The 14,683-nt window shown below is 36.8% G+C and overlaps 1 long non-coding RNA gene across 1 annotated transcript; it reads right to left on the bottom strand.

The window, feature by feature from the left end:
- Positions 1-9,592: 9,592 nt before the first annotated feature.
- On the bottom strand, positions 9,593-11,967 carry LOC116119242. The gene is made up of 3 exons (XR_004126346.1): positions 11,712-11,967; positions 11,591-11,629; positions 9,593-10,052 (listed from the first exon to the last, which is right to left on the bottom strand). It is a non-coding gene; the product is annotated as an uncharacterized LOC116119242 (long non-coding RNA).
- Between the last annotated feature and the right edge of the window lie 2,716 nt (positions 11,968-14,683).

Here is a 14,683-nt window from a genome sequence, read left to right as displayed (position 1 = left end):
GGGTTGAGGTCAGAAATAGCCCGTGATGTTATGATAGGAGCAGAGCCCCCTTATACCTATATTGAAGCATTAGATCGGGCTTTCAGAGCAGAGATTTATGTGAACACGATGAGTTCAGAAGGGCCATCCATGATAGTATAGAATGAACCGCCCCCTGCTCCGCACAAAGAAAGAGTTGAGGTTGGGAGAAGTAGAGACATGAGGAACAAAAAGAGGTTCCAGCCAAAGAAGAATAGGGGCGATTGGCAAAGTAAATAGCCTAGAACTGCTGGAGTCACTCTGTGCCCTAAGTGTGGGAAACATCATTTGGGGGAGTGTCTAAAAGAGTTCGGTCCGAATGTTTGCTATAGGTGTCGCCAGCCAAGGCACCTAGTGAAAGATTGTAAAGCTCCTCCTCCACCAACAGCACAGGTTCTAGAGGTACGAATGCCAGGGTGTTTACCATGGCACAGGGTGAGGTAGAGGCCAGTTCATCAGCTGTAACTGGTAAGTTATTCTTTCATGCAGTTCCTCTTTATGCTTTAATAGATTCTGGAGCCACGCATTCTTTTATATCTCATGGGATGATATAAAGATTAGGTCTAAAATCTGTCGTGGTAGACCAACCCATTAGGATAGAGTTACCTGATGGGGTTAGTGTTTTGACTCGTGAGATGCTTCCAGGAGAGTCCGTAGTGATTCATGGAAGAGAGTGGTTAGTTGATTTAATAGTGTTTGATAAGCCTGATTTTGACGTGATTTTGGGTATGGATTTCCTAGGGAAGTATGGAGTAGAAATTGACTGTCGGAAGAAGAAAGCAATATTTAATCTTGATAGTGGTGATAAGTTTAGTTTTGGAGAGGGCCATCAATTAAGTATGTTGATTAGTAGCTTGACAGCTAGAAAGATGCTGAGAAAGGGGTGTTCAGGATATATTGCACATGTAGTGCAGAGTGGTGATGTTCCTCAGCCAGAAATTCAGAGGGTACCTGTAGTTCGAGAATTTCTAGATGTGTTTCCAGAAGAGTTACCGGGTTTACTTCCAGAGACAGAGGTTGAGTTCAGTATTGAACTAGCACTTGGGACAGCACAAATATCGAGAGCCCCTTATCGAATGGCCCCAGCCGAGCTTCAGGAATTAAAGAAACAACTCCAAGAGTTTAGATAAAGGTTTTATCCGACCAAGTCATTCTCCCTAGGGAGTTCCAATTCTTTTTGTGAAGAAGAAAGATGGATCTTACGGATGTGTATGATTACAGAGAGCTGAATAGGTGACAGTGAAAAATAAGTACTGTTACCTCGGATAGACGATTTGTTTGATCAATTAAAGGGAGCGACAATGTTCTCGAAAATTGATTTGAGGTCAGGGTACCATCAAGTGAGAGTGGCTGAGCAAGATATAGCTAATACCGCTTTTGTACAAGGTATGGGCATTATGAGTTTGTAGTGATGTTTCGGTGTGACGAATGCCCCAGCAGTTTTTATGGACTTGATGAACCGGGTATTTCACGATTGCTTGGATCAATTCATCGTGGTTTTCATTAATATCCTAGTTTACTCTAAGTCGAGAAAAGAGCATGAGGAGCATTTAAGATGGTGCTACACGATTGAGAGAAAGAAGTTGTATGCTAAGTTTTCAAGTTTGAATTCTGGTTGAATCAAGTATTATTTGGGCCATACTTGTCTAGCAAGGGATTTCAGTGGACCCTAGTAAGGTGGAGGCAATCCTTGAGTGGCAAAGGCTGAAAATGGTAAAAGAAGTGAGAAGTTTCTTGGGACTAGCACGCTACTACCGGTGATTCGTTGACAGGGTTTGCCCAGTTGGCTAAGCCATTGACAGCTTACCAAGCATAGAATTCTTTTATATGGTCAAATGCTTGTGAAAAGAGTTTTCAACGAGTTAAAGAAAAAGTTGACACAGCTCCTGTTTTAGTGTTGCCTCAGAAGGGTGTAGATATGAATTTTTACAGATGCCTCACTACAGGGACTTGGTACTGTATTGATGCAGTTAGGTAGGGTGATAGCTTATGCTTCTTGTCATTGAAAGAGTACGAGACAAGATACCCTACGCATGATTTAGAGTTGGCAACGGTAGTCTTTGCTTTGAAAATTTGGAGGCATTACCTTTATGGTGCAAAGAGTAATATCTACACCGACCATAAGAGTTTGAAGTATTTCTTACTCAGAAGGAGCTGAATATGAGGCAGAGAATGTGGTTAGAGCTAGTTAAAGATATGAATGTGAGATTAAATATCAACCGAGGAAAGCTAAGTGAGTAGCCGATGCGTTGAGTAGAAAAGCTTATTTATCCCAACTCACAAGACAGAGAGAGTTATAGATGAGTTGTGTAAAGAATAGATTGAAGTGATTCAAGGAGGGTTGCCAAGTTAGATATTCAGTCTACCTTACTGGACAAAATCAGAAAAAAGCAAGGATGAGAGTGGTGTCAGAAGTTGTTACAGAGAGTGCATGGGAATGAGAGACCAGAGTTCCATCTGGTAGATGGTGTTCTCCGTTTTAGGAATCGGTTGTGTATTCCCGGATAAGGAGTTGAGAGAGAGAATTCTTATGGAGGCTCATGACACACCCTACACTGCTCATCCAGGAGCAACCAAGATGTATCAAGATCTAAAGAAAGGCTATTGGTGGCCAGGTATGAAGATTGTTATTGCGGAGTTTGTAGCTAAATGCTGGTATGTCAACAAGTGAAGGGAATACCAAAGGCCATCAGGGTTGCTTCAACCACTTAGTATTCCTGAGTGGAAATGGGAGAGTATCCGATGGATTTATTGTAGGCCTCTCTAGAGTTCAAAGAGGATTTAATGCTATTTGGTGATGTTGTGATAGATTGACAAAATCAGCCCATTTTTTTCCGGTAAAGAGAGTACTACTTCGGATCAGCTAGCCCAGATTACATCAGAGAGATAGTGAAACTTCATGGGGTACCCAAGACAATAGTATAATAGAGATTCCAGATTGTCTCCGCTTTTGGACGAGTTACGGAGGAATTTGGGTACTAGATTGGCTTTTAGCACCGCCTACCATCCTCAAACTGATGGGCAGCAGAGAAAACAAATCAAGTGCTGAGGATATGTTGAGAGCTGCTGTATGGATTATAGAGTATCCTGGCATGAGATGTTGCCTTAGTAGAGTTTGCTTACAATAATAGTTATCAGTCTACAATTAAGATGGCGCCTTATGAGGCCTTGTATGGTAGACAACGTAGGTCTCCACTACATTGGATGAGATAGGTGAGAAAGATGAGTTGAATATAGCTATTGGGCCAGAGATGACTCAGAAATTGATTGAAGATGTGAAGTTGATTAGAAGCAGAGCAACACGCCAAGATAGATAGAAAAGTTATGCTGATTTGAAGAGAAAAGAAGTTGAATTCGAAGTGGTGATAAAGTTTTCTTGAAAGTTTCCCCCTATAAGGGGTGATGCGGTTTGGAAATAAAGGGAAGCCAGCACCGAGATTCATTGGTCCATTTGAAGTGTTGCAACGAGTGGGGAAAGTAGCCTACAGATTGGCACTACCACCGACATGGACAAGGTGCATGATGTTTCCATATCTCTATGCTACGGAAGTATGTAAGTGATCCCTCCCATGTATTGAGCACAAGGATATAATTGTGGAAGAGAATCTCGTGTATGAGGACGTCCAGTTCAGATTTTGGACCGGAAGATTAAAGAGCTCCGGAATAAGAGTATTCCTTTAGTGAAAGTCCTCTGGAGAAACCATAAAGTTGAAGAAGCTACTTAGGAGACCGAGCAAGACATGCAAAATCATTACTGAAGTTGTTTGTCGAATTTCGGGGACAAAATTCTTTAAGAAGGGGGGGGGGGGGGGGGGGGGGGAGAATAATGCCCCACTTGAGGTACGTAGTTAAGATTTGATGAATGTCTTGAATGTTTATTGATTTATCCTCATTTGAGTCTGATGTTGTTAATATTGTTTGGTTGACCCTTGGTTGAAAGGGTATATTGGGAAAGAGTGGAGAAAATAGAGTTATTAAGGGTTTAGCTTTAGAAACCCTTCCATTCATTTTCTCCACCGCCTCTTTCATCCTTCAATTCTCTCAAATTTTCATTCAATTTTCCAAGGACTTTGAAGAACTTTGACTAGAAATTGATACAAGTTGATCTAAGCACTTAAACGTAAGAATCCTTACTCTAGATGTGAATTTTATGTTGAAAGAGTAGGATCCTTATTGAGTTTGTATTGAAGGTTTTAGAGAGAAGTATCAAGCCATCAAGAGTAGAGAGCTTAAGTGAATTCTTGAGCCTAAGGTAAGTAAATCCACCTAAGTTGTGATTTGCATGATTGAATGAGTGTTAGAGATTTATATATGATTAATGCGTGAATTTTTCTTATGTTTGAAATGGTTAATGAATTTATGAATGAGTTCAATGTTGTTTATGAAGGAATTTCCACCACAAGAAGGGTGGATTGTGTTGATAAATTGGTAGAAGTAGGATAGAATTAGAAGAATTTGATAGGAATATTTGAAGTGTGTTTTCTTTGCAGGATTTGTGATGATTTAAGGAGTTGAGCTCCAATTTTGGATGGTTAGAAAGAAGTTAATTAAAGTTAGAATAGAGTTTATGTATGCACACTATTATTTGATGAAATGCCTAAAAGAAGCATGAGTAGAAGTAGAGAACCTTACTTTATGCAACATAGCAATTTGCATTTCATGAATACATATAAGAAAGATTATAGGCATGAGCCATCCATATGCATATGTTTAATTGAGTAATCACATGAGAAAGAAATATGAGAAATGAGAAAGAACACTCTAAGAATAGAAATAAGGAAAGAACAAATTCTCTATAATAAAGAGAAAGAAAGAATTAGCACTAGAGAATAAAATGAATATTAAGTGCTACAGAAAGAAAGGAAAATAGGTTGTGCGATGGGGAACCCGTGAGTGTAGAGTTACCCGCATGTAAACCGCCATGAGAGAGAGCGGTTCCGCCATGAGAGAGCAGAATGAGAATGAGAAAAAGAACTTGTATAGCCGTGAGAATACATGCGGATGAGAGCTATACACGAAAGAGAGTATACTCACATTCAAGGGTTCCGAACCATGCATCGACCAAGCTGGCAAAGAATAAGAATAAGAAAGAATTAAAAAAAAAAAAAAGAATAAGAGAAGAATAGAAAGAAAATAAAAGAAAGAAAATGCATTGTTATGCTTTAGTGTCTCATCCATGCATGGTTATGATATCTCCATGGGTGATGAGAATAGAAAGAAAGAAAAGAATAGTGAGAACTAGAAGTAGAGAACGAACAAAAGAGATTGACTTAGAGAAAGTGGCAAGAGTACGAACAGAATTGATGAGTAATGCAGGGGATTATAGAGTAGAAGATTTACTTACTGAGCATCTTTGTGCTCACTCCGTGTTTTCTATGTTTTACAGGACATAGGTGAGGACGTGGGCGGTAGGACGTCGACAAGCGGGGAGACTTGGCTGCACTGTCCTGTTTTTTGAGTCTTTTTGTACAAATGATGTTGTAATATGTAAAGAATGTATTATTAAGTAAAGAAAATTTTCGGGCCCAACCATTTTGATAAATATACTTGTCTTTTATTAATTATTTTACGAATAGATGTAGAAAGAAGTTGTTACAAGGGTCCACAATGTGTTCCATGTTTCAATGCTCAGAAGATATGTCAGTGATCCTCCCATATATTAAAAGTAGAAGAAGTGGACTTAGAAGGAATCTGTTTATGAGGAGCAACCATGCAGATCTTAGACAGAAAGATCAAAGAGCTCTGAAATAAAAGTATTCCACCGTAAAATTCTTATAGAGGAATCATAAGGTAGAAGAAGCAACATGGGAGGTAGAACAAGACATGCGAAACCGCTATCTCAAGTTGTTGTTTGAATTTCATCTTCGAAATCTTATAAGAGGGGGAGAATTGTAACGCCCACATGGAGGTACGTAATTTAATTTATGCTCATATACCCTTAGTTGATTTTTGTTAAAGTTATTTTGAGAAAATGTGAAGAAAATGCCTTAAACTACATTAAGGGTAAAATGGTCTTTTCACTCAAAATTAGTTGAAATTGTGGAGAGTGAAAAGAGATAGAATTTCATGGAAAATGCAATAAAATGAGGGCATTATGGTAATTGACTAAGGGACATAAATGAAATTTTATAGAAAGTGCAAGGGCAAAATAGGAAACTATGTATAATTTTATGTTATATCAAGTATTGAAGAGTGAAACCTAGCCATCTTCATTTTCACGCCACCTCACCTCCATATTCCCTCAATTCTTCAATTCTTCTTCAAAGGAAATTCATAGATTTGGGTATTTTGAGTGGATTTTCCCCAGCATCTTTAGGCAAGATCCTTGAACTAAAAGGTGAGTTTTAATTTTAAAGTGTTGAATTTAATGGTTTGTGTTCATAGGATTTAAGAGGAAGAGAGTTTGACAAAGAAGATTCTTAAAGGGTTAGAATGCTAATATAAGGTAAGTAAACCTACCATAAGTATGATTTAAGTTATGTTGTGTAGAGAATTTTTTTATGCATATATATGTGTTGATGGATTTGGTGTTGAATGATAAGATAAACTATCCAGAGAAGTTGTGTTGGCGTATTTGTGCTGGATGAAGTTTGGATGAAATTTGGAAGAATTAAAGTGGAAATTTGAGTGTGTATTTTGGGCAAATAGCATTAAATATGGAGGGTTTTATTTCAATTTTTGGTGGCTTAGAAAAGAGATAGAAGTGTAGCCAAATCAGAGTTACTGTGCACATAGTTGTTTGATGAAATGTCAAAGAGAGGGTTTATAGATGTAGATTATGTGTTGTATTGAGATGTGTTTGTAGATGGTAGAGAATGACATGTTTGCATTCCATATTGCATAATTGCATTTAAACATGTGAATTTAGAAAGAATTATTATAAGCATGAAACCATCTACATGCATACATATTCATAAGAGCATGCAAAAGCACTAAAGAAGGTTAAAGAGTAAATAGAAAGAAATGACAATATTAAAGAAGTTCAAATCTGAATTTTGTTTAAAGAAGTGTAAAAAGATAAAAAGAAGAAAAGGTTGTGGCGATGGAGAACCGTGAGTGACAAGAAGAATTTTCCCCACATGCACGCCGCCTTTAGTGAGCGGCCTAAGAAGAAGATAGAAGAATTGGTACAGTCCGTAAGAGTACATGTGGATGAGGGCTGTACCCAAGAAAGAAGAATACACTCACACGGCCAAGGTTCCAAATCCATGCCTCAACTGAGTCCGATCAGCAAAAGAATAAGAGAAGAATGAGAAAGAAAAGAATGAGAAAGAAAAGAATAAGAAAAGAATGAGAAAGAAAAGAAAGAATAGAAAGAAAGAAAAGAAAGGAAGACTAGGAAAGGAAGCAAAGAAAGAAATACAGAGAAAAGAAACAAAAAAAACAGAATAAGAAAAATAGAAAAGAAAATGCATGTCCATTATCTGAGTAGTGGGAAATTAGAATAGAGAGAAAGAACAGAGAGAAAAACAGAGTAAGAGTAGAGAAAGAATAGAGAAGAATGGAGAAATGTGAAGTAAGGAAAAAAATTCAGAATTTAAGCAACGGAGAGAGAAGGGTAGCATAACGGGTTTACTTACTAAGCAATTAGTGCTCACCCCGTTGTTTTCAATGTTTTTGCAGGTAACAGGTGAAATGCAGTCATTTGGAACAGTCACACAGCGGAAGGGTTGGGCAAAACTATCAAGTTAATATTTTGAGATTTTATTATATTATGTAAAGTTTTGTGTATAAAGGAAATTAAATATGGGCCCATACTTTTATACTCGTTTACATATTTTCTTATATATATATTTAATGAGTTTTTACTGTTATTTTACGAGTATACTAGCTAGAAAAAGAGTCATTACACATAATGCATGAATCGAACTATATTGGAGAAAGTTTGATATATGTTGTCTAATGTTGGGTTAGGTAAGAAATTTTGAGCTGAGGCCATTACTTATGCGCGCCATCTCATTAATCGTTTACCATCAATTGCAATTGAGGGAAAAACTTCATTAGAGGTTTGGTTTGGAAAACCTGGTTCTGATTATGACTCTTTACATGTTTTTGGTTTCACTGTTTGTTATGATGTAGAAAGAGTCCAAGTTAGATCCAAGAGCAAAGAAAGCAGTATTCGTGGGGATTACCTCAGGTGTGAAAGGATACCGTCTTTGGTGTCCAAGTTTGAAGAAAACATTGTTTAGCAGGGATGTGACATTTGATGAGTCTTCTATGTTAGAGAAGAAAACAGGAAACCAGATAAAGGTTAATAGTACTCCATAGCAAGTGGAGCACACTCAGCAGCAGGTGGAGTTTGAATAACATCTGTTAGCCTAGCTAGAAATGTTGACACTCTTATGATAGAGGAGGTCATTGAAAATGAAGAGGAAATTTTATCCCAAGAATCTCTAAAGTAACTAGAATTGATTGCATATAATAGGCTAAGACGAGAAATTCGGAAGCCTGCTCATTTTGCTGATATGGTGGTCTTTGCACTTCCAATCATAGGTGATGATATTCCTACCAATTTTAAAGAAGCGGTGAGGAGTTTAAATTGTGAATCATGGAGGCAAGCCATAAAAAATGAAATGCAATCCCTGCATAAGATGATTGGGTGCAAATGGGTATATGCAAAGAATGAGGGATTTCCTAACAAAGAAGATGTTTGATACAAGCACTACAAGAAAACTGGCATTCTGCGTCTAGCAAAATTAGATGCAGAAAGTCACATTTAGACGCGAAGCCTTTTTTAGCGTCTAAATCTAGTAGTCGCCCCTTAGTTGCAGTAGGCTGGTCGCAAATTCATAGTGCGTCTAAATTTTGGTTTAGACGCTAAAAGTTTTTTTTTGGCGACTAGCAAAATAGTCGCTAAATGCTGGTCAAATTAGTCCCCTAACTTAGACGCTAAAAGTTCAAGGGTAATTTGGTCAAATTGTATAGCGACTAATCAATTAGTTGCAAATTGTACGTTTTAGTGTCTAATAATTTGTCGCGAATCCCACAAAAATTAGACGCCAAAGGTGTAAGGGTAATTTCGTAAAAGATTTTCGCAACTATTTTATTAATCAATGAATGTATCTTTTGGTGACCAAAATTTGGTGGTTAATTGTAATACTTTTAGACGTTGAATGTAGAATCCAAAAGATTTTCGCAACTATTTTATTGGTGATCAAATGTATCTTTTGATGACCAAAATTTAGTAATTAATTATAGTCATTTTAGATACTGAATGTGGAATCCAAAAGGTTTTCGCGACTATTTTATTAGTAGACGAATGTATCTTTTGGTGATCAAAATTTAGTGGTTAATTCTAGTTATTTTAGACGCTGAATGTGAATAACAACTCTTTTCCATAATTTGAGACGCATAAGAAATATTTTACCATGATTGGATCATTGTGAATTGCGTATGTAAGCAATCAATGGAATAAGAAAGAAACCCCGTAACCCACATTGAATTTCAATGCTGCCCAGTCTTTCCTTCTTGCTCAAGCCAATTCCTAACAGACTCATACTCCATCAAGCAATCGCAATAAATCCATCAATTCAAATATTAGCTTTCTTAACTTTCTGGCATAACCTTCCAATGAAACTTCAGTATACAAGGCCAAAGTGAAATGATTCCATTAAATAGGACAACTATACATATACGTATTGCAACCATTAACAATCTCTAACTAATAAACAACACTAATGTGAGATATGAAACATGGTTAAACATGAATTAAACAAAATGAAGTCAGCAAAGGTATCCATCGTACAATAATGTGATTTGAAATGCAGCTAATAATGTGTTACCAATAATTGCATGTACACTTACCACAAGCGCCCTATACAGATTTCCTACCGCAACCTTCTGAATCTCTATGCGCTACAATTGAAACTATGAAATCTTTATACTTTGTGATCACAAGGCAAACACTCATGCAGTGCTCCAAAGTATGTGACAAACAATTCAGAAATAAATAGTTCTACAAAGCTGAAGGATTAAAGACTTGAATAAATTATAACTACGTCCTCAGCCACAAGATCGTGAATGAGTCCAAAAACCTACAGTTAAACCAGAAAGCAGAAGCAATCGTTACAAAGAAAACATTTCATTTTCAAATTTGTAGTCATTAAAAGAATATAATAGACACCTACAAAAGAACTGACCAGTATACACTGAATGTAACAACAAAATTATAAAACAACACACAAAACGGGCATAAATAAATCGATTCAGTTTCCTTTTATATGCATTTCTCAAAACTCAGCCAAAGGTACTTAAAGATAAATGAACTAGTTAATACAAGACAACAAACCTATAATATACAAATCAGACCAGATAACGCAGAAGATCAAATTACAAACATAAAATCCTCCTTCACTAAGGCTTTATATAATCTAAAATCAATGGTCTGCCAATTCTTTCATATTCCACTCTTATCCAAGACTTGATTCTAAAATGATCACAACAAAATTATAAACCATAAACCCATTTTCAGGAAACCATTATAGCAATTAACCCTAGCATAAACTGGAAGTTTTAATTGCCGTTTTGTTTTGTTATTGTAATTGTAATCAAACACACATTTAAATAAAACATTTAGAAGCAACCCAACAGTGACATAGTCAATGTCTCTAGTTGTTTTTTGCATAACAAAAACAAAATCCAAAGCCTCTTCCCATTGAAGGGCACGAGTATACCCTGCCAGCATTGCATTCCAAGAGACCACACTCCGTTCAGGCATCTCATTAAAAAGCTCCCTTGCCTCTCTAATTCTCCCACTTGTTGCATATCCCGACATAATAGAAGTCCAAGAAATCAAACCCCTCTTTCCCGGTTGGTAAAATATCCTATGAGCATCCTCTAATTTCCCACACTTAACATACATATTAATAAGGGAACCCAAAACCACCTCATCCCCTTCAAAATCATTCTTAATAACAACCGCATGAATCTACATCCCCTCCTTTAACTTGGACAAAACCGAACAAGCAATTAGAGCATTAACAAAAGTAAAATTCAAGGGCCTAATATTTTCCCTAAACATTTTAAAAAACATGAAAACAGCCTCATTCTCATCCCCTGCCTCAAGATATCTCCTAACAATCACATTCCAAGAAACAACATTCTTATTCTCTATCTCATCAAATATTCGCCTCACGTCACTCACAACCATACACTTCCGATACACATCCACAAGCGAGCTTTCCAGAGTCACATTCCCACAAAACCCACATTTCACAATCACTCCATGAACCTGCCACGCAAGACCAAGCTCCAATTCCCCACCACAAGACCGCAAAACGCTAGCAAAACTAATCTCATTCGCTAAAATCCCCGCCTTATTCATACCTACAAACAATACCAACACTTTCTCTGCAAACCCATGTTGCGTATATATACGCGCTAAGCATTGCATTCCAAGACCCACCATCTCTCTCAGGCATTTCATCGAAGAACTCCCATGCGTCACTCAAATACCCGCATTTGCCATAACATTCTATAGCTCGGTTCAAGAGAAACGTGGGTGGCGTGGGACAGAATAGTTCCAATCAGAGTAAGCAAAACAAAGAATAGTTCCAATCACAGTAAAACATACCATTGATTCCAATCTTTGTGCTCCCACTGCTCCGTGTTTCTAACAAAACAAAACAGATCAGCACACTATTAAACTAGTTTCCAAGATTATGAATCAATAAATGAAGTCCTTTTATTCTTACTTTGAACTATGGGTAGCAACTCTGTAGTAGTGGCTTTGATGGGTTGAATACTCTTGGCTACTGAGATTCCAAGCTCAGTTCAGTCAACAACAACCAAACGGAGCTTCTAAAAAACGAAGGCAAAAATAGAGGACGGCAATCGGACCTTGAGACAATCGGATGAGGAAGAAGAGAAGTCGGCTGCGCGTGAAAGAGAAACGGTGGGCGTAGATCTAAGGAGAGAGGAGAAAGCCATTGTTGAAAATAACAGTGCCACTTTTCCCAAGGCTTATCTTTTTAACATACTCAAAATTTCAATTTATTTCAAGCGGAACCTGGGACGCTCAAAATTTATCATACATTTGACAACTAAAAATCTTAATTCCCAAAAGAAGATAATTTGTAACTATCTAATTAGTTACGTAACGGTAATTTTAGTCACAAATTAAAATCATATTTTTTCATTTTACCGGGAAAATTGGGTTCAAAAAAATTCATCAACTTTTAGCGACTAAATACATTTTAGTTACTATAATGAGTTTTTGCAACTAGGTGTAATATGCACAAAATAATTAGTTGCCAAATGTACCTGGGCCCTTTGTAATTATTGTCAAAAGCTTGAACATTTTGGTAATTGTATTATTTTGTAACTAATAAAAATAGTTTCAAATTAATTAATAAATATTTGCATCTAATTTAGCAACTATTCAGTAGTTGCAAATAATTGTTTTCTGTAACCATAATTTTAGTTGCAGAATCCCTTATTCTAGTTGCCAATTGTGTTCGCATAAGAATTGGCAACCAAATAAATTAGTCGCTGATGTGATATTTTGGGCAACAAATCACATTAGTCGCAAAATATTAATTTTAGACGCTAAAGACAGGAATAAATGGGCCCTAGAATTTTATTTCCTATGGCCGACTAATTAGAATTTAGTTACTAAATGTGGGGTATCTGTAACTATTTTTGCCTAGTTACAAAAAAAATGGTTGCAAAAAGTACTTTTTCTTGTAGTGAAGGCCAGGTTGGTAGCAAATGGATATGCTTAGGATGAAGAAATTGATGAAGTATTGTCTCCGGTAATTACACATTCTTCCATTTGGATTTTGTTGGCCTTGGTAACACATATGGATCTTAAACTAGTTCAACTTGATGTGAAAATTGTGTTTCTACATAGTGATTTGGAAGAGGAAATCTCCACGTCTCAACCAGATAGTTATAGGGTGGTTGGAAAGGAAAATTGGGTTTGCAAATGGAAGAAATCGCTATTGAAGAAGTCACTAAGACAGTGGCACAAGCAATTTGATAGGTTTATGATGGGGCAGAAGTACAGAAGAAATCAGATTGATCATTGGCATACAATAGTGTGTACTAGGCCCGACATTTCACATGCAGTTAGAATTGTGAGCTGGTATTTGCATGATCCTAGTAAAGGATATTGGCAAGCTATGAAATGGAACCTATGAGTTTGATCACGTCACTTGGTGCGTCTGAAGGTGTTGCAGAATTTGTCAGAAGAATACAGAAGAACTTTGAAGGTTGCTAATTCACCAAGGTGGAGATTTGTTGAAAATTTACTTATTAGCAATCCACAAGGTATAGGAATTTAGTAATCCCACTCCTAGTGAAATAAGAATGGAATAATTTGTAATCCAACATCAAGTGGGAATATAAATGGGTTTAGAATTTTTGGGCCTAGGTAAAGAAGGTCAAGTACTATTGTTGTTCATCCCAAAAATTAGTTTCTCTTCTACTCTTGTTAATTGTAAAGGGTTCTTACCCTATAGTTGAGAGTTTTTCTGTATTCTTTTTATTTGGGTATTTATATAATTGCCCAAAAAATTGTAATATTCTTCAAGAATAGTGGAGTTTTTCTGCAGCGCCACATAACGTAGATGATAATACCAAACCTCGTTAATTCTTGGTATTGTTTATTTTTGCACTNGAGGAATCTAGCTCCATGAAAAACCTGGAAAACGCAGCACTGGTCAGAATAACAAAAAATCTGGAAAATCTGGAATTTCCTAATCTTTTATCACTTACTTCCTAAAGTCTATCCAACTATGCCAAACTCACAAAATAAACTCTAATCAATTCAAATAGGCATAAAACATAACAAAAAAACATAATATGGAAGGAATAAAAATATATCAATTACACTCTTATCAATCCCCATTTTTAAGTATGAAGAGGCTGGAATCAGATATGGAATTCTAAAACCCTTTAGTCAAGAGTGCCTCTTTCAAGTTGTCAAACCAAGCTCTAGGAGCTTGTTTAAGACCATAAAGGGCCTTATTGAGCTTGCATACATGAGATGGAAACTGAGGACACTCAAAACCTTCCGGTTGCTTCATAAACACAGTCTCATTCAGAGTGTCATTAAGGAAAGCATTATTTACATCAATTTGTTGTATGTCCCAATTATGGGTGACTGCTAAAGTAAGTACAATTCTTATGGTTGAAGTTTGATAACTGGGCTAAAAGTTTCAAAGAAATCCAGGCCAGGTGTTTGTTGAAAATCTTTTGTAACTAGCCTAGCCTTGTACTTTTGTAAGGTCCCATCAGCATGAAATTTAACTCTAAAAACCCACTTGTTTCCAACAATGTTCATATCAGAACTCTTAGGCACTAATGTCCAAGTATTATTCTTGACAAGAGCATCATACTCACTTTGCATAGCTTCTTACCAAGCTTTACTAGCTAAAGCCTCTTGAACCGTAGAAGGTTCAGGTTGAACCTCTGTATATCCAGAATTGATAAGGGCAGTTCTTATGTTACCAATCGCCTTTGCTCTAGTAATCATAGGATGTTGATTCTCAACACCTTCAGAACCAATGGATAGAGCAGGAAATTGTGAAGGATCTAAATCAACTACAAGTGAGCACGTGGGAAGTTTGTGAGTGATATGTGGGGATGATGTGTTTGGAAAGTGAGAAGGGTCTATGTCAACAACAAGAGAATGATTAGGTAAAGATGTGGATGGGATAGATGA

This window comes from Pistacia vera, unplaced genomic scaffold (assembly GCF_008641045.1).
Source record: "Pistacia vera cultivar Batoury unplaced genomic scaffold, PisVer_v2 Contig878, whole genome shotgun sequence".
In the NCBI taxonomy this organism is placed as follows: Eukaryota; Viridiplantae; Streptophyta; class Magnoliopsida; order Sapindales; family Anacardiaceae; genus Pistacia; species Pistacia vera.
This window is presented reverse-complemented; position numbering and strand designations above follow the sequence as displayed.